Source organism: Chelonia mydas, chromosome 4 (genome assembly GCF_015237465.2).
Source record: "Chelonia mydas isolate rCheMyd1 chromosome 4, rCheMyd1.pri.v2, whole genome shotgun sequence".
NCBI classification, from domain to species: domain Eukaryota; kingdom Metazoa; phylum Chordata; order Testudines; family Cheloniidae; genus Chelonia; species Chelonia mydas.
Window position 1 is genome coordinate 69,758,834 of NC_057852.1, and position 26,479 is coordinate 69,785,312.

At 40.5% G+C, this 26,479-nt stretch overlaps 1 protein-coding gene across 4 annotated transcripts in view; it reads left to right on the forward strand.

Annotated features, from left to right (window-relative positions):
• Positions 1 to 26,479, forward strand: part of LOC102931710 (palladin) — a 259,194-nt gene that overhangs the window by 134,965 nt on the left and 97,750 nt on the right. The window contains exon 1 of one of the 4 annotated variants that reach the window (XM_043545947.1): positions 25,409 to 25,594. The exons of the other annotated variants lie outside the window; for them this stretch is intronic. The gene's annotated coding sequence lies outside the window, so the exon portion shown is untranslated. Of the gene's footprint in view, positions 1 to 25,408; positions 25,595 to 26,479 lie in introns of those variants that run through there. 4 annotated transcript variants of the gene reach the window in all.

The window sequence follows — 26,479 nt, forward strand, 5'->3', positions numbered from 1 at the left end:
ACATTGTATCTGGTTTGCTCGTCTTGGTTACTTTACAACTAAATGTTCCCCCAATAAAGCAGGCTGCTTTTAGCCAGCACCGACCTGCAATTCCAATTAAGTCCCTACATTCTGTGCTTTTAGATTGTCAAATGCTGTTCTGCAATTTTCCAAAACTTGCCAATCCAAACAGATTTTTTATGTTTCTAACATAAAGTATTTAATGTTTTACTCCTTCACTGTGTTCACGTTTAATCCCTTCCTTTTGATTTTTGTGCTTTCACCTTCTCTTCAAGCCTAGTTTGAATTCTCAATATGGTTTTGTTAGTGTTATTTGCCAAAGCATCCTCTTCTGTGTTCTGGCTTATATGCAGCTCTGCATACCAAGTCTTTCTTTCCTGCAGAAGATACTGAGTGATCCTTGAATTGGGACCTCTTCTTCCCATGCCTCTCAACTGATCTTTACATTCATAGGCCAAACTCCCCCCCTAGTTTAACTCCACTGACTTACACCATAAAAAAAAAAACTGCTGTACCTTTAACAGGGAAGGCTGATGATGTTAAATGTAAGAACATAAGAACGTCCATACTGGGTCAGACCAATGGTCCATCTAGCTCAGTATCCTGTCTTCTGACAGTGGCCTGTGCCAGGTGCTTCAGAGGGAATGAACAGAAGAGGTAATCCTCAAGTGATCCATCCCCTGTCACCCATTCCCAGCTTCTGGCAATCAGAGGCTAGGGACACTTCAGAGCATATCCATGTTAAGAGTCTATAACATTCTGCCGTCAATCCATAGCTGCACACAGTATGAGCTGGGTGAAGCAGAAGGGGAGCAGTTTGCTGCTCCTGGCACCTAGAGGACCATTCAGCTCCACAGCATATTCTGTTGACCTAAACTACACTGTCTGAACATGGCCCCCGGGGATACTGGCTAGGCAGGGATTGCTAGAGTGAAGTGTGCTGCAGTCATTCTTTCCCTCCCTAGAAATCACCTGGCATGCCCCTGTGCTTAGGGGTAACAGGAGGTTGGCTTGGGATCCACTTCCATCTTGGAAGAATCTATAGCTAAGGAAGTTGGCTGCCTTCTGGCCCATTGTGAGGCAGGAGCAGCATTTAGGGACTGGAGTGGAGGGACTGAGTCCTTTTTGCAAAGTATTTCTCTGTCTACCTATATGAATGAATATGGCTAAACCTCTTCCTAGTGCTACTACACTCCTTCCGCTACAACTCTTTAAGGCTGCTGTCAATGGCAAAAGAACTTGCATGAGAACATGTTTTGTTTTCAGTGAGAAATTTGAGTGAGGATATATGATAATTTTACATTTAAAGCCTTCTCATTAAATCTAATGTGAAAATAAATGGTCAATTACAAATATACAAAGTCCTCACACTGCAGCTATAAATGTGTATCAGCTAGAATGTCTTTTTCTCTGCAATTTTGTCAAATACAAATAATATTAACATTGTTATATTGATTACTTTGAAGTGGGAGCTCCTGTTAGACTGGTAGTCAGAATGGAGTATCATAACAGTCCATTCTGACCTCTAAATCTATGAATGATATAGACTAATTTAATTTAAAGGCAACATAACACTCTCCTGCGCACAGACCTTTTAAGGTATTGGTCTTGACAATACATTCACGTTATGTCCATATCTTTTCTCAAGGTGTAACTGCTGATTTCAGTATGTTAACAAAAATGTCTTTACCAGTATGACGTTGCACTCTATATGATTTTATAAAAATATTCTAATGAGTGTGAATATAATGTAACTGGAATATGCTTCATGCAAAAGGTCTCTTGTAAGGTATCATTACAAAGCTTATAATCTACTGAGTGTGGTCATCCTAAATATATCACTCTTGTATCTGAAACCAGAAATATGAAATATAACTTTGAGGTCCTATTGTAGTTATGCAAAGTGTGGGCCATTAATGGTGGTTTGGAATCTTAATGGCTCCTATTAACCAGGACAACTGATGCATCCGATGAAGTGAGCTGCAGCTCACGAAAGCTCATGCTCAAATAAATTGGTTAGTCTCTAAGGTGCCACAAGTACTCCTTTTCTTTTTGCGAATACAGACTAACACGGCTGTTACTCTGAAACCTGTTTTACTTGTAAGTCTTCCTGTATACCTGTGTGCTGGCAAGTGAGTAATGAAGTCTTACAGTGACATGTGATCATGTCATCTGAACTGGAATCCATCTTTAACCTGGTGCTTTTCCACTGAGAAGGAGGGGTGGGAGACCAGAGGGACAAAGGATTCCCGCCTTACGCAAAAGATATATCAAGTGGGTGGAACAGAACAAAGGGGGCAGCCATCATGAGGAATCCCCTAGCTACCATCTGAGCTGGAACAAGGGCTGTACCAGGGGAAAGGATTGTGCCCAGACTAGGAAGGCATCCAGTCTGTGAAAGAAACTTATTGATACATCTCTGAGGGTAAGATTTTATCTGTATTCAGTTTTATTACTGTACTAGACTTAGACTTGTGTGTTTTATTTTATTTTGCTTGGTAATTCACTTTTTATTCTGTCTGTTGGAACCGCTTAAATCCTACTTTCTGTATTTAATAAAATCACTTTTTACTTATTAATTAACCCAGAGTACGTATTAATACCTGGGGGGCAAACAGCTGTGCATATCTCTCTGACAGTGTTATAGAGGGCGAACAATTTATGAGTTTACCCTGTATAAGTTTTATACAGGGTAAAATGGATTTATTTAGGATTTGGACCCCACTGGGAGTTGAGCATCTGAGTGTTAAAGGCAGAAGCACTTCATAAGTTGCTTTCAGCTAAGTCTGCAGCTTTGGGACATGTGGTTCAGACCCTGGGTCTGTGTTGGAGCAGACTGGCGTGTCTGGCTCAGCAAGACAGGGTGCTGGAGTCTCAAGCTGGCAGGGAAAGCAGGGGCAGAAATAGTCTTGGCACATCAGGTGGTAGTCCCAAGGGGGTTTCTGTGATCCAACCTGTCACAACCAGTACAAACTATTTTAAATTCTGTGGGGTTGGGGAGAGGATTGGAGCTGTCTCCCTCACTGTAAATAAGAACAAGTATGGGTTTTACAGCATGACAATGTGTGAAGTTGAACACAGTAGTCTTTCAGAATAGATTTTCCGTGGGCTGAATGGACCCCACAGAGCAGTAAACAATGTTTCATTATAATGTTTGGTGATGGGATACCTGTGGGGATTTCCCTTTTTGCCCAGGCCAGAAAGAGGCATCCTTTGGATTTGGCAAATAATTTATCGAGGAATGTTTTTGGCTCTGCACAGATCTCTCTCTCTCTCTCTCTCTCTCTCTCTCTCTCTCTCTCTCTCTCTCTCTCTGTGTGTTAAAGGATACATTGTATCTGTGGCTATGTACTGTACTTTTTTAATGTAATAATAATAATATGGCATTAGTTAGCAGACATGTGAATGACTATGCTAAGTTTTGGGGACTATATTTTAATAAGGGGTGTTGTGTCCCTCCAAATATGAACCATGTGTATTAGTACTGTGACAAAAGGCTTGGTGCACATATTTTGCTTTCAGTTTAATCAAAGTAAAAGAATTCTAAGGGAAAATATACAGTTGTCAGTCATTCTTTACTGGCATCCAACCCATTGCTGGAAAATTTCTAACTTTTTCTTAAAAGTCTAGTTTTGGTCATAGAGCATGAAGAAATATACTAACACAAACTATATGTCTGCAATGCTATCCCTTTCAAGCCAGAAACAGACTCATGTTCTGATCTTTGAAAACACTCAGTTTTGTCAGACTGCATGTCCTAAATAGTGATTAAAGTACCTCTGCCAGATAAGGGCATTTTTAGGAACTGTAGCATAAATGATCATCAAGAAACTTAAGATATAGCAATCATCCTTTCTAACTATAACACTTCTATCAAAATAATTTCTTCCCACAATAAGTCACTATCAGTAAAATTACTGAAAATGCTAAATAAATCCAGCGCTAGTATATATGAAACTTGTTGTTTTAAGAGCTATTATTTACTGATATATTGCTCTTGATAGACAAACTCCTAGCATCCCATTGGAGATTTGCAGTGTCACACACAATGTTAATTGGACATAGCCATCTAGGACTTCTCTCCTAAGGAGCAAATCCTTTGCAGTCATATTTTGAGTATTCATTTTAGCAGTAATGTGCCAATTGTACATGAATAAGCATTTACTATCTAAACTAGCATAAGAGTCTCCTCAAGTGCTTCCAAAACTTGAGCACTGTTGCTTTTTGTTTTTTGTTTTTTTTTCTTCAGAGGATTGAATTCTCATGGTCAGATGTGAAACTCTCAGGAAACTTTCAAAGACACAAAAGGGAGCTCCCCTTTGTGACTTTTCCAACAATCTCTCCCTTAACATTAATTTTCATCTTAAAGCCTATTTGTGAATCCAAATAGCCTCTTAAAACTAATGCAGTATTTGTAAAGGTAAAATGCTACCTGCCAGGATTTCTCACCTGACACACACAAAATCCAAAATCATGACTGCATTGTGGTGGATTGCACAAGGCATAATAGGCTTACATTGAAGGGTTGTTATCATACCTTCAATGTGGCTGCACCTAAAGAAAAATTATACAAATAAATACCAGTCTATACTCTTAAAAAGCCAGAAATATTTTCATACTTCTGTCAGTTTCAAACCACTTTGATTCCATTTAGAACTAACCACTGTACAGTCCATATCAGCATAGGCTTGAAAAAAAAGTCCCCAAAAGCGCCATTTTTAAAGCTTTACATTTTAATGGACAAAATATCCTTTTCTCAGAAGATGAATACCCAAAAGAGGAAGGTTTAAAGCATTACAGTTTATGTTCTGGATCTGTTCAGACTGTTCTGGATTTCCATGTTTGTATATTTGGTATACAATTGTACTGAAGTTTTATGCAATACATGCTGTAGCTGCTTCAAAGTGCTGAAGGTTACATTGTTTCATGGAACTGCATAGAGAAACAAAACACAGCAAAATCCAAGACAGAACAATTCCAGTTTTCTAAAATGTGGTTCTTAAAAATAATCTTCTCCTATTCTTATCCAGTTAACAGGAGGGTGGGGAGGGAAATACTGTATATGTCTGGGAACTAGTCTCTGTAGTTAAAATGTTACATGATGTGCACCCTAAACAGTTTTGTGAATATAAAATTGTACTCTTTTGAAGGAGGCATCAAAATTTGTAATCTTTTATTAGAATCATCCTCCTTTATAGAATACAGTGGTTTCTAAACATGACCTTTAGTAAAATAATTTCAGAATTCCATATGCACAAAGGTGTATCAAATAGAGCATTTTGATATGCTGCTTTCCTGAAGGATGATCAAAGCTGTCTTAAACAATGCATTCTTGCTGTGCAATGTAATTCTACGCTATCCGATTCCTTTGCTTTTATTTTTGTCCCACTTGAATAGCTGTTTGCCAAACCTTATTCTTCTCCAGAACCTTGATAACTATCCCACAGAGAGATGTATGAGGCAAACCCTTTAAGTATTCCTGTACATCAAATGTCTACATTGCTATTAAAGACAACAGCTGGTCAAAAGCAAAAGCATTCGGAAGACTGACAGATACAGTAATAATTTTGATTGTGAGGAGAGTGTTTGCAACTCTCTATATTACATTATACATATTAGGGTTGCAAAGCCAAGCACTCAGTAGTTAAGAAATGACAAAAATTAAGGTCTGTCTCTCACTCTCTCACACACACACTCTCACACACTCACACACACACACTCTTGCACCCCATCTCATTCTTGTTCCCTCTGCATTTCAGTCAGGCTGCTCCTCTTCTACCACCTTGTTGCCTGGGTAAAAGCAGAGGGAGCATGACTGCAAAGGAAAGACAGTCTCTCAGATCTCAGTTCAAGTGCCTATCACCTCAACAGCCTAGAGCAACAATTGCAGGGAAATCCTGCTCAGTTCTTGCAGCCTTGGGCTGTAGTATACCCGCTTCAGATGAAATCTTCAGAAAATTTAGCTGCCAAACTCTAAGTCTCTGCTGTGCATGTGACATTTTATGACTTGGCCAAATTTGGGCAAGTGTTCATGTAGACAGCAAAAGGCACTTCCCTAACCCCAGGCTGAACACCCTGCCAAATTTCAAGTAGGCAGGACAGCACTAGAATTTCTCAACAGAACAGTTGTTTAAAAGAACAATAAAAACAACACATTTTTCCCTAATCTTGTTCCCAGAATCAGCTAAACTATTTTTGCTGAACCTTTCCAGAAAAAAAAAATCCAGCCTGAGGTGCAGAATTACAGTACAAACAGCTTGTTTGGCAAGGTGATAAGCAACTGAAAATAGGGTCTTTATAATGGAACCATAGCTATAGGCAATGCAATATCTGAGGGTTTTATACCACCACTCATTAGCATGCTATCTGAGCACCTTCCACATAATTAAATTGTGATAATGAAGTCTGTAGTTGATTTTGTGGCATGTCTGGCACTTCTGGCATTTGGGCTGGTTTTGAACTTCTCTAGAGTTAACCACAGACAGAGGAATTGCTGCCTAAAGAGGTTCTGGCCCATAGGCAAGGTACCATACTATGGTGAAGGCATCCAACATACATATGTTAAGCAACTCACAGTATTGGGGCTCATAGCAATGACTTTCAATAATTAATGTGGCTGTGGAGTAGGTACCACTTTTAAATGAAAGTTCAAACTGAATTAAAAGGCAGGGATATAAGTATCAAAGTAATTGAAACCTTCTCTGGGTATCCTAAATGGTGGGACCTGAGAAGCAACTTGTGTAGCTTATGTAGTTTAGGGAGGCATTTTAATTTTGGAGCTCATTAAATAGGTTTGATAAGTCTGAGTTTTAATAAAGCAGCAATGGTTCTTGTGATCTTGAAAGGGGCATGTCTGCTGAACAATACAATATCAAACACACAAAGGGCCAGATTGCAGCACTTAGCCACTGGCCTCCATTGGAGGTAGTGCGGAGTCAGGATAGCTCTGCAAGGCATTGTGCCTCCAGTACAGTTCCTCTCCTGAGCACAGCATGAGCTGCTCCTCCCCTTGGGCTAGTAGTATTCTTGTTTGATTGATGTACAATTTGAACATTAGGTTCTTCCATGTGTGCATTACTAAAATAACTCAAAGAATAAATGATCAGTGCAACAAATTTTTGACCTTTCAGTAAGGTCTAATTGGCATGATGATTTTCACAACATCCTATGCCAATTCAGAGCATCAGACTTCATCAATAAAGAAGAAAATCATAATTGAAAATGCCCTGGCCAGTTTGCACCAACACAGAAAATCAGCCTCAAGATGGTTATGTGAATGTACTGTAACATTTCCCAGTTTTAAATGTAACAAAGTTTGTTACAAGGATGAATTAACATTCTGACCCTAGGATCGGTGTTTCTTGTGTTGCTCCTTGGATCATGTATCAGAAGGTTTAGGGACAGATTTGGTGCTGGAGTCACTGTTGCAAATGGCATTATATCTAAATGCCCTCCCCCATTCCTGAGCAGGAAGAGACCAATAGGCTTGCCAGAAAATAATTAACCTCACAGGAGTTATGCGACCATGTCACAATGTTTATTCCCTATATGTAGCATCAGAAAACAGTGGCATTCTATAGAACCCCGGTAGAAGGTCTGAAGCAGCTCTGAAAGAGCACTTTAGTGCTCATGTACCTTGTGCATTATGAAACATGAAGTGACTGACGAGACAGTCACTCAAAGTGCCAGTACTCCGATGTGTTTTATGATATAATGTGGACCAGAACAATTAAATTCTTTTTTCCAAGCCAAAACTTTGACACTAGTGTTGATATTGGGTCTTTCCCAAGAAGTCTGGCACCCTCCCTCACTTCTGTTTAGCATATTAATTACAGCTTGTTTCACGCTGTTTCTCGTGAGCTCTCTTGAAAATGTAAATAGAACATAGAATCACTGCCCGCCAGTTCTAACTCTCTAGGACAGTTCTAAAATCCCACTGTGGTACCCTAGCTATTGGACTAGCTGCAGCAAATTACTGTTTGAAGCTGCTGCCAATCATTGAAGGTAACATATTACTATGTCTTAGATAAGGAAACTGGGCCTGGATCCATTGATTTCAATGGAGGTTAGGAGCCTAAATACCTTTGAGGATATGGGCACTAGTTCCTAGAGGGCATTACAAATTGTTGTGACTTGCTGACTTCTGACAGCCTAGGACTCTACATAGGAGATGGAGTTTAGCTTTCTGACATCCATCATATCAGTTTTTGATCTGTCAAGAGCAAAGTGGCAACCAAATGCTGTACTCTGACCCTCAGCAGCCAAGGTACAAATCCTAACCTGTACAGAGGAAGAAAATCACAGTAGCATAGGTGAAACTAGACGACAGCTTTGGAAAAAGTACATTAGATCATTCAGTCAGTCTCCTTACAAATGCCAGATTATTCTGTATGCTGTTTTTTTCTAATGTTCTTTCCATTCTAACTTTAAATGCCCCAATCCATGCAGCTCTTGTTATACCAATAAAATAAAAACCAGCAGGATCTTATTAAAGGGGAAAAGGCAAAATGCCACATTTATAGTGAATACAGAAAGAATCATAGTAAGCAGTTAGTTATAGCTAAAACATTCCATTCAATTTCATATTTATTCACACATTCATTCATACACACACACACACACACAGGTTCTGCAAGGTTGTTATCATAGTTACCAGCCTTAGAGTTGCTCATGCCAAGCCACTGGCCAGGTGGCCTGGACATGAGGAGGGAGCAGGGCCTTGTCAGATGCTCATCTGACACTCCTGGAAGTTGGTTTGCAGAATCAGACCCCAAAGTTCTCACTTTCTAGAGTCCATTTTTATAGGAATTTCTTCCTATGCCAGTCTATGGGAATTGCTTCATCATGCTGTTGCTGAATCAATCAGCAGATGGCACATTTCTGACGGCTCCATGCTGCCAGATGTTATCTTGTTCTTTGGTTCTCCCATTCTTGAGGCTGTTGGGTGGATTCCAGTCTGCCCTCCAGGGGTCCTCTGGTTATTTCCACTTGACGCCTTCTTCAGCCGATGGACACTGGATTCTTAGGCTGGCACCTCCCTGATCATTCAGTTATTATCCACACCAAGCATCCGTCCACATACATCCTCTATCTCTATTTTAATCACAATTGTTAACAAAGCGAGATGAATACAACAAAAGGGCGGGGAGTCTCTGGGTGCTGTTTCTGTTGTTACAGAGTATTGCTTTGAGTCTCTCTCTGTGTGAGTAGTTGTTGTTACAAAGAGTTGCTTTGAGAGCAGACTCTGTCTTAGAATCTACTAACACAATTAGCAGCTTGCAAGTTTCACACATGGAGAGAAACAGTACCAAAAACCAAGAGACCTCTTAATTAGTAATACCCTGGAATTTAAACTATGGGGAATCAAACTCATTTGTGATTTTAATACAGAACTTCATTAATATGATCCAACACTCTCACTACTTCCTTTGGAAGATTATTCCACAAAAGCACATGGTTTTCATTCAAGCACATAAGAATAGTGTTGCTCATGCAGTTTTGTACTCAGAAAGCCATAGTTTAAGATTAAACTAGAATTTTTTGAAATAACAAATTGATCCATAGCACTGCAATGTTATTGACCAAACAGAGTGTTTATTAATTCAAAAGTATCATCATATAAATACAGATTTTTCTGGTAACCTGAGAATACTAAGAAAGTATCTTTTTGTTTAAACAGCATGTGATGTTTCCTTTATACACCAGTTATGTGTCACCAGTGGCTTCAAATGAATTCGGGCATGGGGGAGAGGGGAAGGGAAGAATCTTCTTTTGAAAAAATGGTATGACAATTATTTGGTACTAAAATTCTTTCCCCAGCTATCATACCTAATTGTTCAATACTTGACTATAAGATGCAGACATATGAATGTAACAATGTAAAATCAATAGTATCCTTTTCCCATCCACGGCCAACTCTGTTTTGCCTCTTTTTCCTTTTCCTATGTCAAAGAATCTATGCTTCGTGCCAACCTGTGGGCCCAGACAAATATGCTTTACTTTATAAAGTTACATGTGGAGCTATTAAAACTGATATAATTTAACCTTCACAAGTAAAATATCCAGGAGCCACCCGGATAATGCTTGGCTTAACTGCACTTAAACTTTAACTATGAATATAGCATTCTCAAGCTGTCACCTCCCACTTGATTGCTCATCTGGCATATCCACTCCATGGATAGCAAGGTATTTTGATATCTGTGGCCCATAACCTCCCATGACATCCTTGGGACAGATCTGTGGTAGGCATAAACTAATTTGTTTTGGTTGCAATGTGGAAATGTCCACATGCATTCTTACTCCAAATAGAGATTTTCACTTCCTGATGAGCACCTCAGGGCTAATACAATGTATGGAGTGCTATCTGGGTGGACAAAGTATTTTTGGCTAATATAGGTTCTGCTGCTGTATGGAAATGGGTGTAAAATGAAGGTATCATGGTTGATATATTGCTGTTCTATATATAATGGAGTTAAAAATTTAGGGTTCGGTGAAGTTGTAAGGGATGTTTTATAACAATTCACATGGATAATGGACTATCACAGTTTTCCTCAGAATGAATCATTCTTGACCGGTAGGTGCCAAACACAATCAGAAGTTAATCAGATTTTGTGATTCACCTGTGGGTCATATATTGCCATAGTTAGGATATGGGGTGTGTATATGTACAAACACGATATGTATATATGTTGTAAACATATATACACATTCCTGTATAATAAATGCATGGCTGTTAAACTCTGGCAATTAACCAGAGCACGGGTTCTCAACCTCTTTCCATCTGAGCTCCCCCACACCCCCACAACATACGATAAAAATTCCACGGCCCACAGGTAGCAAGCAGAGCAATTGCTCAGGGCCTCACACCACAAGGGGCACCCACGAAGCTAAGTTGCTCGGGCTTCAGCTTCAGCCCAGAACAGCGGGGCTCTGGATTCATCTTTCTGCCCTGGGCCCCAGTGAGTCTAACACTGGCCCTGCTCTCTGGTTTATTTTGGCAGACCCCCTGAAACCTGCTTGTGGCCCCCTAGGGGGCCCCGGGCCCCTGGTTGAGAACTGCTGCACCTGAGCATGCACATAATCCTCCAGTGTCTAGGGATACGCAGCCCATGATTCCTATCGGAGAATTGTCTCTTGGAAAAATTCTATCAATGACAGCCACAACGCACAGTTTGAGGCACAAGAACCTTGGACTCCTCATCTTTTGCAACAGGATGCTGGTGATGACACGAAGATTCCTCCACCCCTTTTTAATATAGAAAGAATAATTTTCATTTGAGAAGGGCTTCAACAAAGCATCTAGCACACCCCACCACACCAAATTGTGAAACTGCCTTTGTGCATAGCAGTGGGGACAGTCTTATAAATTTCCTTGTGCATACCCAAAATGCTAAGATCAGTCCTGAATTTAGTTCCCATATATCTTACCTTAATTGACAGGAAATTATCCTGTTTAATTCCCATTGGCACTTAGAAATGTTCAACTCAAGATGAAACATAAACTAAAAAGACATACAGATAAAATTACTAAGCACTGTTGAAGTCACATGTCAATGAGGAGCATCCTGATCTGTGGATTGGGTCAGTGGAGCATCTTGTGATCCACTTTATTATTGTCAAACACGAATATATTGGCTGTCGGTAAGGACAGATAACATTAACGGTATGACAGGTTCATACTACATTCAGAGCCATGTGATTAAGTGTCGGCAAATCATAACAGCGCTCATGTTTCTTTGTGTTTCGTCACAAGTCTGACCTCAGAATACAGTTTTATTTTGTTGACGAGATGCCCTGGTTTTCTTCTCTATTTTAATTACAGTGGAGACTTTTGGGGTTATTAGTTTGTATAGATTTCTCTAGTACTGGACCAAAACAGTTGGTGCCAGTGCTTTGGATTAGATACAGTCCTGTACAATTTTCCTGTTCAGGGATAGAAGTAATTTTGGGCCTTCTGTTTAATAAGATGATCCATATTGGCACCATATATTGGACTATTGCTTTAGAACCTATTATTTATTAACCACGTATCTCTATGCCATAAAACCTGTATCATGCAGCATAGTATGAACACACGTTGATGTGGCTGTAGTCAGGAACACTTCACAGTATTCAGTTTAGTTTCCTGAGGACAGCATTTCAAGTGTTGTATTGGTGTATTATAGTCATCAAGCCTTGGAGTAATACATTGCTAGGTTTCTGTAATAACACCTGTAGAGTTAATTACAAACTGTAAGGAGGTGGGTACTCTGAGTGATAATGGGTGCATTTGAGTGAGGTGGTGTTATGGATTAAATTGTATGTGTACATATTGGAAGTTACACCCATGCAATGAGGTAAGAAGCTGACCTTGAGAGGTAAGGCTGTTTATTTGCCAACACACTTGAAAATGGGTATCTTGTTTAAATCTAGCCACAACCATGGGATGAACAATGAGAGTGTTCAAGGGAAATGCCTATCTAGAAACAATTCTAGATCCACTATGGCTAGAGGGAGGGTTTTGAATTTTTTCCAATCCAGCTGCTGTGTGGTGATTTTCTGACTTCTGGGAGATCATCCCTCAATCTCTGTAATAGAGGGAGATAGTCCAAAATGTATAAAGCTTTTTGGGGAACATAGCAAACTCCTGATTCAGCCATTTAGACAGACACACAACATTCATTCCTGCCATCGTTCCATGTGGGTTGAACTACCATTGGGAGATCATTCCAATAAAGGCAGACTAAGTTTCTTGGGCTTGAATGGAATTGCAGCTCTTTACACCAGGTATGAATTGGGCCCTTTGACTTCATGGCAATCAGGCCACCCATCAAACGTAGTTGAGCCAGGTAGTTCTATACTCCCCTGCAGTCTCTCAGGGGCAGGACAGCAGTACTTGGTGATTAAATGCCCCAGAGATGCACCGTAAGAGCAGTATATATTTCCTTTCTCTCTGGACAGGAGATTACTTAGCAAAGCAGCTAGTTCTGCCTCTATACCAGGCCCTGTTTTAAAGCCTGATGTGGGGAGCAGCAAGAGAAATGATCTCCAGTGAAGTCTGTGATTGTGGGGAGGAGGAACTGCTTTTAAAGCCTCCCCAGTAGAGCTTCCTGCTGGCAGCAACTACTTGATGTCTTGGAGGGAGGGGGGAATAGCAGAGAGCTATTGGGTTACTTTGTTGTTTGCAATATTGCAACATAACAGCAAATAAGCAAATATAGTACAACACCTCAAAGTTGAAAGGATGTGCCCTTCTACCCTATGGATATCCATTATGAGGTCAGTTATGCCATTCAGCCAAATGACATGGAATGAACAGCAAAATGTCCACAGAATCAGCAATGAGATATTTGCCAGCAATATGAACACCTGGTTGAGATGATGGAAATGTACTAAAATAGAGTAGTGCTGCTTCTGCTCTAGCCTTTACAGGTGATGAGAATGAGAAATTATAATCCAGAGCTGTCCCACTCTCTCATCCCATTTTTAAATTAGTAATTGGCAATGAGGTGTTATTATGTAGAATTATCAAAGTGTTCTTTGTGTGAATTTGGCTAGTCATTTGGTAAACTGTACCAATTTTTTTTAACTTGGTCTGCGCTATCTTTGTCACTTAAGGTTTTTTTTTAATTGGTTTAGAAAGGGAAAACTTAAATGAGCAGATTTGTTTTTGTAAACATAACACAAATGTTACTAGTTAAATGTTGATATGTTGGCAGTCATAACCTTATTTTATTTTATTTTTTGCCACAAGACTTCAAATGGTTTTCTTCCTGGGGAGGCAAAACAGCACATATGTAGGCTATGTAAAGTATGATCCAGTTAATATATTTTCACTTTGTTGCAAAGCATTGTTATCTACCAAATAGTATCTACAAAGTACTATCATTCAGAGCCCTGTTTAATAAGATCTTTACCACTTGTGAAACATTACATAATAGAAGGTATTTCCTTGTGAGGAGTCACAGCTCTTCAAGAATTTCCCCAGACAGTTAGAGATACCTTCCAAGATTATGTTAATTTGGTTGGTTTGTTTCAACTTTCATTGCAGAATCACATACATTCAATATATATCTTCTTAAAATACGATTTTGAAAGATTCCCTCTGCCTGTGTTTGAAGAATGATTGTTCAAAAAGGCCCATAATCCTACACTCAGAGAAAATTAAACATAAAAGATCAGAATGGAATTTATGGAGCCAGCGAGACTCCTACGTCTACACTCTCTATTTTACTGTTGCCCTGTCTTATATTTTCATGTTATGTTCGCATGTTAATTCTTACAATGTTTTCATATTAGTCTTCTGAATATATGGCTTGCTGGTAGCAGTATGTAAATAATAAGCAACAATAATACATGCAAAATGCTCTGAAAGATCATCTGCTCCAGCCCCTGACAGTGAAGGATTATTCCTTACAGTATACTTTCTAGGGCTTTGTCTAGTCTGTGTCACTGGTCTAGTAGAACAGCTTGGCCATTGCATTTTCTTTCTGAGATAGCTAACATTATTAGGAGATGGGGTTTTTGCTCAGACAAGAAGTGAAATCCTAAAATGATTCACTGTCAACTTAAATGCCTGATTCATTTCATTTCCAGAGTATAGTGAAAAAATTCAGAAAAATGTTTACTTTGAGGAGTTGTTTTAAACATACAGAGCATAATTTCTCTTTGTCATCTTGTCTGTAATTCTCACCCAGTGCTACAGAATATTAAACATTCTTACTGTTTAGACTAACCTCTAAGTACTGTGTGTTTGCACATTTAAAAAGTACAAGGCTAAGCAGCAAATAACTGAAGAATAAAAAGTGATTTCAAATTGAGTTGCAATGCTGGGTTTTTTGTTTTGTTTTGTTTTTTTGTTTTTAAATGGACATGTTCTGTAGCAATCTCTAGTTTCTGAGCAGATAAAAAGAAAAGGAGTACTTGTGGCACCTTAGAGACTAACCAATTTATTTGAACATAAGCTTTCGTGAGCTACAGCTCACTTCATCGGATGCTCACGAAAGCTTATGCTCAAATAAATTGGTTAGTCTCTAAGGTGCCACAAGTACTCCTTTTGTTTTTGCGAATACAGACTAACACGGCTGTTACTCTGAAACCTGAGCAGATAAAATAATACTGTGAAATCCCTGTTTTATGCTGACTTCAGTGTCTGCAACAAAGCAGTTTCCGAACAGCTGAAAACTCCCTCTTTCCTTGATGATTTCTAAAAGGAAAGGTACTCCTTAAATGGGCATAACCAATGTGTGATTGGTTAGGAAACTACAAAGGAGGCTGAGTCAGGGTGACCTGCTGAAGTCAGACTATGTCTATAGAACTGGGGGAGGGCATTGGGATAGAGGGAGGCGTGCAGTTTTACCAGAATGTTTGAACAAGACAAAGAACAGCTCCAGCAACCAAATAAGGAAGTCCGAGTTGGAGTATTTCAGAATACAAGCATTTCAGGGATTTTAGGAAAGCTGGGGGAAGGAATGAGTACTTGTGCAGCAATCCACTTTCTTTTTTTAATGGCAGGGATGGTAAATATGGAGAATCATGGGCACTCAGGAATGTTTTTATTCTTCTTTAATCCTCTGTCAGCAAAGTTCAAGATGGATTTGTCCCTGTTCCTCATTTTTCTGAAAACTTTTTGTGGATCTGTGTTTTAAAAAGAGTGATCATAGACACCATTGTCTAACTGCCTGAAGACAAATTATTTCTTCCTTTGCTGTCAGAAAAGCCATAATTAAATTGCAAGCATTATGCACATTTGTGGCACACCCTTCTAGAAAGTCCACATGAAAAGAAAAAGTCAAGCTGAATTAATGTAGAAAGGATTCAGATACTATTGAGAAACTGAATCTGCTTTTGGAAGGGGAGGGGAAGTATTGCGGGGGGGAGGAGGGGAGAGAATAGGACTGTAAGCCTCAATACCTTCAACTAATCATATCCAAGCCCCTGAAAAATCCTGGTAGAAAACTTTTTTTATTATAATCAAATTGATGGGAGAATGTTCCTTGATATCAGAAACTGGCTTCAGCTACAGAATTTGGACTCAGATCTACATTTCACACACATCCCAGCCCAGTTCCCAAGGGTATTTGGATCCAAGGTTTTGATTTGGGCGTACTCTGATATCTGTGAGAAAACTAAAAAAAAGTAAACTGATTTGATAAATAGGCACTACCAGTGACAAAGATACAGAACACCCTCCCCCACTTCTCTAGGCCTGCTAAGGCAACATAAAGCTTTATTCGAATGGAGGAGGAGCTGCAATACAGAGTGAGACCTGGAGGAAGCTGGAACACAGAAAACCTAAATGGTTGTGGACACAAACGTCCGCAATAACATTTAAATTAACACCTCAACCTTGCAGTTTTGTTCTAGTTCCAAAATGTTTGCAAGAGGATGTTAAAATCTCATCCTCCTTTATGATAAACAGTTAAAGGCACTCTGGGCTTGTCATCCTGAGGAAAGGTAAGAACTTATTCCTTTATCTTTTAAATTTAAATATTGAGAATAGATCAGCTCATGGACTGTTACTGGGAAGCATTTTCAAGTCTGAGGGATCAAAGGGGGGATGAAGCCTGACTCAGAAGGCAAGCTTCTGTGTAGTTCCTGACACGCCTTACCATTCCAGCAGCTGTAATTTACCAAAATGTGACTAACATGCAGAGCATTACAATACCAATGATGCTAAGGGGGTGAGGGGAATATGGGCAAGGACTAGAGCCAGGAACTGGGAATCAGGATTTAGGGGCTACACTTCTGGCTGTCACCATCTTACCCAAGTCATGGAACAGTTTACCCATATAAAAATTAGGTATACTTGTCTGGCTTAGAGTGGTGTTGGAAAGCTGCATCAGTGTTTGCCAATATGCGTTGAGTTCCACTGCTGAAGATCACTACTCAAAATTTACTATTACAAATCAACATGAAAGAAGCGACAGTATAAAGCAGTGGCTCTCAATCTTTCCTATTGTACCCCATCAGGAGTCTGATTTGTCTTGTGTACCCAAGTTTCACCTCACTTAAAAATTACTTGCTCACAAAATCAGACCTAAAAATACAAAAGTGTCACGGCCACACTGTTACTGAAAAATTGCTTACTTTCTCATTTTTACCATATAATTATAAAATAAATCAATTGCAATATAAATATTGTACTTACATTTCAGTCTACAGTATATAGAGCAGTATAAACAAGTCGTCTTTATGAAATTCTAGTTTTTTACTGACTTTCTAGTGCTTTTTATGTAGCCTGTGTAAAACTATGTAGATATCTTAATGAGCTGATGTACTCCCTGGAAGACCTCTGCGTATCCCTGGTTGAGAACCACTGGTATAAAGGATACTCTTGAAACCAATCAGAGTAAGCCATAACAAGACATCTGCAATTCCATGTTACTCTTTTCTCAAGTCCCCTTCTCTTGACCCTTAAAGCCCTATAGGACCCTCCACACGCTACATCAGGTGACCTTAAGTTCTATTAAGAATACATTTGAATTAAAATATATCCTCTGGATAGGTGAATTACAGCAAAAGACAAATACAATTGTGGCAAGATGCTGCTTATGAAGAAGTAGGATAGGAGATAAGTGCAAGGAGACTTTTTTTTCTTTGACTAATAAGGGAATGCAGAGTGCTAAACAAATTAAGGGCAAGCACCAATGTCCTGGCATGCTTACTGGAGCAGAAGAATATAATACAATTGCTTTTATAACTATAATCTTACACAATCAAAAAAATAAATAAATATAGATGGATTGGTAACCATGATGGAGTGAGGGGCAATGGCAGGAAAGGTTAAATAAATGCAAAGTAACAGGAAATGGAATAAGAAGACAAAAGGGAGAAGGACACTGAGACGGCATAGAAGCAGAGTTGGAGGAGAAAAGAGCAATGTAGAGCAGGGATCGGCAACCTTTGGGACGTGGCCCACCAGGGTAAGCCCCCTGTGGGCTGGGCTGGTTTGTTTACCTGCCGCGTCCACAGGTTCGGCCGATTGCGGCTCCCACTGGCTGCAGTTCGCCACTCCAGGCCAATGGGGGGTTGCAGGAAGCGGCATGGGCCAAGGGATATGCTGGCCGCGGCTTCCCACAGCCCCCATTGGCCTGGAGCGGCAGCCCCCGTTGGCCTGGAGCGGCGAACCGCAGCCAGTGGGAGCCACGATCGGCCGAATCTGTGGATGCAGCAAGTAAACAGCCTGGCCCGCAGGGGGCTTACCCTGACGGGTCATATGCAAAGGTTGCCGATCCCTGATGTAGAGGAACACATATATAATAATTTGCTATGGTTATTAGTGAGGTTTGAAATTCAGATCTTTAGCACCAAAATATAGGCTTGTACCCCCTGAGTTAATGGAGAAATTCCTTTTCCTGGTAACTGTAGCAGATTCTTCCCTATTTAAACTAGCCACTGATAGAGGACATGCTATTCTTAATCCACATTTTACCCATGGAGTACAGGCAGACTGAGACTAGCAGCTGAGGAGAAGGAAGTGACTGGGGGAAGCCAGAAGCCAGCAGACTGAGGAATATCCAGCGTTCAAACTGTTCAGTGCAGTTTGTCTACTGACAATGCTGGCATACATGGGCTCTAACGGGGTGGGTGGGGAAAGAGGGAGAGTAGCTGTTAGTTGGGAAGCCTGACTGAGCCTCACCCCTGTTGCTCCACCACTGCTGTTTCCAGGGAAGCCTGACTGAGCCTCACCCCTGTTGCTCCACCACTGCTGTTTCCAGTTCTTGCCAGGAGTCCTCTCTTCCACTGGCCCTTGTGTCATTCTGAGAGATCCACTCGTTAGGTGAGCAGGTTTGGTGGGAAGGTGCTAACATCTCCCATTCTCCTCCCACTTGAAACAATTTGCAAGAAATCTTCATGAGGAAAAAACGTCAGAGATTTTCTTCCTTTCATTTCCTCTCCTGTTAGCTGCTCCTTCCACTCTCTTCCCCCCACAAATAGGGGTGTAGTTGAATCCAAAGGTTCTAAAAACCTGTGAGTATGCCTCAGGCACCAGTGTTTTAGCTGCCTTCTCTTCCATAGTCTCTTTATAATCAAAATGGCAATGTAATAGCAAGTCTAATTATATCATTTTAATAGCTCAATGACCAAAAGGCTTTCCTGTAGTCAAAAAAGTGAATCAATTAACATTACTGTGTAGAAAGCTTAAATGTCCAGTCATTTGAGCCATGCTTCATATGCTGTAAATACTTCCTTTAGTGTGGTAGTTTAATCCAAGGCAATTTACTTTAAGGGTGGCTACCTGTCTATTTTTCTAAAGCTGTGCCTGTTACCTAAGGAAAAGCAATTTTTCTGTGTGTGTGTGTGTGTGTGTGTGACACAATTTAAACTAGTTTAAGGAGCCTGGAAAAAAAATCTCTTGCTGCTTCGCTCTGTTTTGATAGCTTTTTATTTTATCACACTAGTAGAGCAGGGACTGGAAATCATAATTGGCTTTCAAATGCTGGAGATAGTTGGCTTTCCCTCATTGTAAAGTACATAACCTTAATATGCTATCTTGGGATCTTTGGTGATGGTAAGGTGTGATAGAAATGAGAAATCTTATGTGCTTAAATTATTTGTCTTTCAGGGTGCTGCTGATTTATTCTCTAGAATCTTTTTTTTTTTTTAAAGAACTGGTTAATTCTGTTGTTGTGGACTTCTCCAATATGAAATAATTTAGAATAAAACATATTCTATAGTCCACTCTCATCATCTCTCAAAAGCAGGAGAAGCTGAGTAGAGCAGGATGCCTGTACTGTAAGATCCAATGGGCTCTCCCGAGATCATGCTATGAATTCCAGGAGGAAGATGTACATGCCCGCTGCCCCTGTTTAGGAGGCATAAAACATTACTTTTCCACTCTGGCCTTCCAAAAAGAGCTCTAATTCCAATGCATTTCAATATTTAATGTGTTGTGTTCCTCTCCGCAGTTGTCACTATTCAGAGCTCTCAAACCTGTCAGGTGCAGTATGGGAGGGGGAATCAATGTTACCAATTGCAATTAGTTTGGAAAAGGTTAAAGTTCTGCAATTGTTGGCATTGCAGGCCTCATTCTGAACATCTTACAGTAATGGTGTAAATAAGGTTTATTTCCTTTAGGAGATAACTGAATTGAGCACTTGATATCATTATGACTCTATCCAATTGTTGCATGAATCAGCTTGAACACTAGCAAATTGTTCAATGGTGGCTTCATTACTGGCAACCCCAACTGAGCTTAATCCTATTGGAACTATGGCATGATGCACAGTTTCCATTGGGCTGGACCAATTTAAAACAGATTTTATCATCCCGAACTGACGTTCAGTTTTGAATTGAAGATTCGTAAATTTTTAAGGCCAGAAGGTACCATTATCATCATCTGCATGTACCTCTCTAGTGTGGAAACCTCCTTCACCCATATAAGACAAATCATGGAACCTCACCCAGTAATTTCTGCAGCAAGTTCATAGCATTTTGTTTGAGCTATAGCCTATGTTTAGACAGACATCCAGCATTGATGAAAAGACTTAAAAAAAAATTCAGTCTTGATCAGCTTAATCAGAAACTGCACATTGTAATAAAGCATGTAATAATGCCTTCTATTTAGTATAGCAACTAAATAATTGCCAAGGATCTCAAAATGTTGTATTTCACAATGCAGGAAAGCCAGCTATCTCCAGTATTTGAAGGAATTTCAAGTTCCTGCTGGAGTAATACTTAAATACACATTTATTTGGAGCTTCTAGGTGCTACTGTAATACAATCAGGGTCAAAACCCCATTGTGCAGGGCATTGTACAGACACATTAAAATACAGTCTCTGCCCTAAAGATGAAATATATATATATTTAAAGAACTATATTTAGACCCTGAAATCAATTCTATAGTAGTTTCAGTGCTTTAAGAGCATTTTCTAATTTTTCAGATTCAATAATTCCGTTGTACTGTTTTCCAGTCATTTGTTTTCAGTCAGATTGCTATAGATCTTACTGTTCTATATCAGATCTTTCCTCCAGCGTTTGCAAGTTCATGATCTCTTCTTACATGCTGCAGACCCTTGGTGGTTATACTCCAGTTTACACAGTATTAATTTAATTTTGACTAGTTGCTAGTTTTTATCATTCTCCCCTCCCCCAAAGAAAAAATACAAAGGTGTGTGCCTTTTAACTTCCTTTCCCAGCCCTTACAAAAAATGTAAAAATCAGCAAGCTGAGTAAATGGCTTCATAGCTAATGGATATTTAATTTTACATGACTTTTCTGGAGATAGTAGTAGACACTAAAAGTGGAACCCGACTCTCCCTTCCACAGTGCACTTTGACGAACTGCTCCTAATTTCCTTGGAATATCCACCCTAAAATTGGCTTTTTAAAATAATTGTTTTTCAAAGGAGATTATATTTTAAAGTACCATTTAAAATTGATCGATACTGTCAATTACATAATTATTGTAAGTAGTTCAATCTAGTCTTCAGGTGTCAATTTAGAGTTCTGCATTGACACATCAGTTAATTTTTGTTAATCTGAGGTCAGTTTATCCCAAAATTGTGTCAAATCAAGTCTTCATTTGCTAAAGAGTTTCACAAGGGTATTCGAAGTACTAAGCCATACCAACTAAAAAGAATGGCTTTTTAACTTTCATCAGCTTCCAAGAATTCTCTGTTGTATTAATGGCTCCTATCATCAACATCCCAACAATGGATACAATTACGTACTGATTCCTTCCTGCTCTTTTGTATGTCTTTCCAAGATTTGTCTTATCATAGTTGCCAGCAAATTGATCAGTTTCTGTTCATTGGCTTAATGTGGGTAGGAGTTACCTGATTCACTTTCATATCTCTCAAGTCCCAAAATGACTTATGTTCTCACAAATTAGGTATCTCCTCACATTTATTACTGAAAATGATTTACATTATTTTTATTTCTGATGTAACTGGGGCTATAGGAGTCATTTACACTAAGAGGAGGAATCCAACAACATTTCAAGTTTCCTACATAAATAATTCTGTATCCTCCTTTTTGGGGTCTTTGCCACATAGTGTGTGTCACATAGGGAGGCAGGAATAGAGTAGTGGAGTGGGAATCAGGAGACCTGGGATCTGTTCCTGGCTCTGTCATTGACGAATTTAAGCAAGCCTCTTCACCTTCCTGTACCTCAATTTTCCCATGTGCAAAATGGGGATAATGATATTGACCTTGTTTGTATAGCACTTTGTGATCCAATGATGAAGAGCAAGATACTATTATTATTTGGCCCTTGCTATGGTGAGCTTCATGTGCACCTCATATTCACAGTTATGTTAGCTGAATCACAGTTGGGAGAGTACCTCATGATAACTTGATGTGTGAAAGTGTCCTTTGTTTTGCCTTTGCCTTCCAAACTCATAAAATGGTATTCCTCCTTTTTTCCCCAAAGCTCTCTTCTAAAATTCTTAGTGCAACACAGTTGGTCTCACTGAGCTCACTGGCATGGTTTCTACCAATTTCCTCTTCTCTGCTGTTAATTTGTTTAATTATTAGTAAATAAGAATCCGACGGTATAATTAAGGGAAAAGCAGTTCAGTGGTACTATCCAGAAGTAGGGATTTAGTGTCATGCAGATTGTCTATCTACAGCCATTACTGGCTGACAGTTACACTACTTGTTTTAATGTGAGTGGGGAAAATGCCTATGTTCAGTAAGTATAACAAACCTAAAGCCAAACATAGTTCTGTCCCAGGCTTGGGAGTTGATGAGAACAGGGTGCAGGAGGGGGTGCAAAGTGCGGGAGGGGGCTCAGGGCAGGGAGTTGGGGTGCAGGAGGGTTGGGGGTGTAGGTTCCGGCTGGGCGCCGCTTACCTCGAGTGGCTCCAGGGTAGCAGCAGCTCGCAATGGGGCTGAGGCTGGCTCCCTGCCTGTCCTGGACCTGCACTGCTGCTGGAAGTGGCCAGCATGTCCGGCAGTGGCTCCTAAGGGTGGGGTGGGGTGGGGCAAGCGGCTCTGCTGAGTGCTGCCCTTGCCTGCAGGTACCACCCCTGAAGCTCCCATTGGCTGCGGTTCCCCATTCCCAGCCCAAGGAAGCTGCGGAGGGCGGTGCCTGCAGGCGAGGGCAGCGGACGGAGCTCTCTGCGCGCCCCCGCCTCCAGGGGCCGCAAGGACGTGGTGCCGGCCACTTCAAGGAGTGGCGCGGGGCCAGGGCAGGCAGGGAGCCTGCCTCAGCCCCACTGCGCCACGGGGCTGGCAGTCCCACAGGCCAGATTGAAAGCCCTGATGGGCTGGATCCAACCTGCGGGCTGCAGTTTGCCCTCCCGTGCCTTAGCCCCTGCCTTAAGTGACCACAACAAGGTTGGGGGGTCGAGCCCCTCCAGGAATCCTGGGCCCAGCCTTGTTTGGGTTACGTGGACTCTACCACACGAGAGAGTGGAAGGGGAGCCCTTGAGGTCAGGCAGGCCTCTGGGTAAAGGAAGTGGGAGCGAGGACTCAGATCCTTTCGCTAGCCCACTTCTCCGGGGTAGTATATAAGCCAGGAAAGTTCCCCACAATATTGAGACCATTCCCCCGCTTACATAAACATACCATACGCTGCTTGATGCAGGCCCAAGTCCAACCATCCAGATCCCCAACATCCTAGCACTCTTCCAAAATGTGGAAACTCTAGCCCTTTGTGCGGTGAAAGAAAACTTGACTGTCCAGAGGTCAAAGAAAATTGGCCTGGTTGTTGTGGGATACTTTTGGTGGAGTCTCAGAGCATGCATCCAGTGAGTCTGCGTCTACCCTGCAAAGGCAATAGAGCTTGAATCCTGGGTCCAGCTTAACTCAGGCTCCACCTCCATGGGTCCTGGGACCAAGTTTTGGTTAAGAACAATTTGTGTGTATGCGGAATGGGGTTAGGCTTGAGCCTGGGTTTAAAACCTAAACATAAGCTGCAGTGTAGCTGTACCCTGGATATGTACTCCAGCAGCTAACCTGTGCTGCCACCCACGCTTTGTGGCTTCCCTGCTGTTGTTACTGGAGTCTGGAGCTAGTTAGAGCAAAGCTAGTTTGGATATGTGTACACACTGGAGTCACACCTCCCATTGCATTGTATACATACCCTGAGTCCTCATTCATCTTGAGTTTGTCTGCTGCTGTCAGGGCCGGCTCCAGGGACAAGCTTTCCAAGCAGGTGCTAGGGGCGGCATTCAGAATGGGGCGGCAGTCCATGTCCCACAGTGACAATTCAGCGGCAGCTCCGCTGCTCTTCCGGGCACAGTGGCAATTTGGCCGCAGTTCGCAGCAATTTGGCGGCGACTGCTTGGGGCAGCAAAATTGGTAGAGCCACCCCGGACTGCTGTGTTGCTGATAATTTAACTTTGCTCTGAATTTACTTGCAAAGTTGAAGCAACCTTCCACATCAGCACGTGGAAAGCTTTTGATTGAGTCAAATTAAATACAGTAATAGAAAGGTGAGAGGCAGATGGATCTGGTGGGTGCTCCCCATTCTCCACACTCTTTTTCCTCTCTCCACCAAAACGAGCATCGGCATCCCACTGGTGTTTTCAGTGGAATATGTAATAGTGATAACATTTTAAGAACGCTTGTTTGTCATCCTGGGAATATTTAACATTTTGAAAGTATAATTAAATAACAAAATAACTTGCTGGCAACACACAGCGTCAGTAGACGTTCCCTGAACTCTGCCTCCATCTTCCAGTAGGTCAACAAGGCACACAATAGAATGTTTATAAAACATGTGGCGGAGGCACCTAATAGAACAGTATAAATGTTCTGAAGAGAGCCCCTAATTTACTTCTAATCTGAAAAGTCAGGAACACTGAAAGTTGGAATGCTGCTCAACTCCAAGGGATAAGTATAAATATAATTTAAAGCAAAAAATAAATAAATAAAAAAGAATCAACTGAAGCATAACTTGCCCCATTCTAGATTTTCATTAAAATATGTGGATGTGCTACTATACTCTGCTGTTGTGCACTATGGGTGAAAGTGATGTGGCAGGCTAGGAAACGTAAATAAACTGTGTGTTTTGCAGGAAGGTTAACCCCAGCTCCAGTGGAAAAATTTCTAACTGCTGCTGTTTCAGGACTATGTTAATTCCAGTGAATCCAGACTGTTTCCTTTCCTCTCACATGCAGCTTTTCTTCATTTATTAGAGATGTTTGCAGAGTTTGTAATGGAAATGGACACAAAAGTATTGGAAAAAGAGGGTATTGCTGCACCATGGTAACGTGCAGCTAAAGTTTTTTTGGGCAAAAGTTTAAAAAAAAATCCAAACCCTTGGCGCTTTAAGGAGAGAGTAATTTAAAACTTAGCAGACAGTACTGATTCAGAAGAATATCCTGAAAAGCAAAGGTGACAAACCATAGGAAAAACACCAACTTCACTGCAGTTTTCAGAAATGTGGTAATTCTTTTATTAAGCACACTGAGGAATTCTCAGTAACTCTGGAGGACTCTTATTATGAAGTTGCTAGAGCTAGAAAACTTTACTGAAGAATCACTGAGTCATGAAGTTGGTGTTCTCTTCTCTCTGACTAATCTGTATATAATATTGAGAACCTGCTGGACTCCACTTCAGTCCCAAAGTGCTGGCTTTACTGCTGCAACGTATCCCCCTGTCTCTTTATCTGAAAAAGTTGTATTCTGGCACTGTGATAATAGATAAAGTAGGCATTGAAAAGGTAAGGTGCGATGACGCTGTTTATGTATTCTGCATGCTTTTTTTGATCAGGTAAACCCGTGACTAAAACATAGTGATGGAGAATGAAAGGTCAGAGCAACTGAAGACTTCTTTTAATGTGATCTTGGTGTTTGCAGCTCTTGCAAGTAGTTTTTTTATTAATATTTACTGTCTCTTAAAGTGTTAGCCACTTTTTCTGTAACTGCAGCCAAGCTCAGAAATGCACTTTATTTGCAATCTTTGGCGTCAGATTCGTTTTTCCAAGTGCATTTGGGATGCTAGTGTGGCAGCTGCGGGGTGTGTTTGTGTGTGTGTGTGTGTCAGTCAACATCGGCTGAACTGATTGTTAGTACTGTATATGATAGAGCTGTAAAATAGTGAGGGCCCTTGCAGTTTTCTTTTGTAGGAGGTTTCTCTCAACTTGATGAAAGAACTTGTGGATTAAAACAGAGTTAGCCACAGGCAGGAGACTCCAGATATTTTAGAAAGCGTATCACTTAAAATGTTATCGTTTGTTATCAAAATCATAATCTTTGTATGCTGCTTGGAGTCTGTTTTGTATGCAAAATGCATGTGGGTCCCCATCATTTATATACTGTCTTTTTGTTAGTTTATTTCTGTAAATGTTGATAACTGAGTGCTGAAAGGAATATCACAGTGTTACCTAATAACTTTGTCATTTACACAGCAACTGCTTTTGGTGCTGCTTGAATTTTATTTTTAAATTTTTTTTAATAACATTTGTTTAAATGTTGATTGTGAAGACAAAAATATGTGAAAGTTTCCTGGCAGCAGGCAAGTAATTAGAAAGGATGCTGGGAAATGTAAGCCTTGCCTTCCTTATAATGATGTGTTTATAGGAACTTGGAAAGCAGAGATATGCATT